The following is a 1,033-nucleotide window of genomic DNA, read 5'->3' as shown; positions in this document are numbered from 1 at the left end:
ATGTTTGATTTAAAAATCAATATATGTATTTCATAAACTTTGCTGAGGCAAAAGACATTCTTGTATCTTAATTACTTTTTTTCATAAACTTAGAAATGCCCATTTCATTTTATGAATAAGTTTGAAATATGACAATAGTTTATGTTCTATGCAATCTAAAGTGCCATATTTGAGGGAAACATTATATTTCCAATCATTGTATGCCTACTGATACTATTATGCATCAACTTCATGTATCTCTTATAATTGCTTCAATATTCCCGTCCCATGCTACTCATTACGAATTCATTGCAGGGGTAGCTAGAACACATTCAGAACTCTTGCAGTGGGTAAAGGTTTGGGAGGCAATGTTTCAGGCGTAACGTCTCCCAACAAATAAAGTAAAGAGTGTATGGAATATTTTAATGAATGTGATTTATACTGAGCACCGATAGATTTTCTAATGATTCTGTCTCACAATCAAACCTGAAATGGTCCCTTTGTGTATTGATGAATAAAAATACATTGTGATACTGAAAACATTCCCTATTGTGTAATGTGCGCACTCGTGTATAATGCGCAGCTACTTTTTTGTAGAGACAATTTCTGGATTTGTACCAGTATCTTGTTGTGTCAAAAATGTTTGATTAAATTGACATTCCTGCTTTGTGATGGTTTTTGAAAGAAAAAAAGTTAGTTTGATATATGCTCTTGTGGTTTTTGTATATAATGTACTGTTATGATTTTTCACTTCATTAAGCCTTTTTTCCCAGTTTTTATTAAATTTGTTTAATTCTTAATTAACAAGGGAGAATGCAGAGATTATTGTATGTCAGAATTCATTGCATATTAAATTGTGTGTTGGCAAACTTTGACAAAATTGATCTAAGCTTAACGGAAATTATTTGGATTGACATCCATAGAAAGAATACAAACTGTTCTCTACTAAATTATAAAAGTAGATTTATTTCCTAAATCTATGCATCCAGGTAATTTGTTATCCCTTGTTTTTTGAAGGAACAAATGTAAATCCCAGGTATTGATTTGTGTGTCT

The sequence above is a fragment of the Mizuhopecten yessoensis genome, unplaced genomic scaffold (genome assembly GCF_002113885.1).
Source record: "Mizuhopecten yessoensis strain PY_sf001 unplaced genomic scaffold, ASM211388v2 scaffold6475, whole genome shotgun sequence".
Classification (NCBI taxonomy): domain Eukaryota; kingdom Metazoa; phylum Mollusca; class Bivalvia; order Pectinida; family Pectinidae; genus Mizuhopecten; species Mizuhopecten yessoensis.
Note: the sequence above shows the minus strand (reverse complement) of the source record.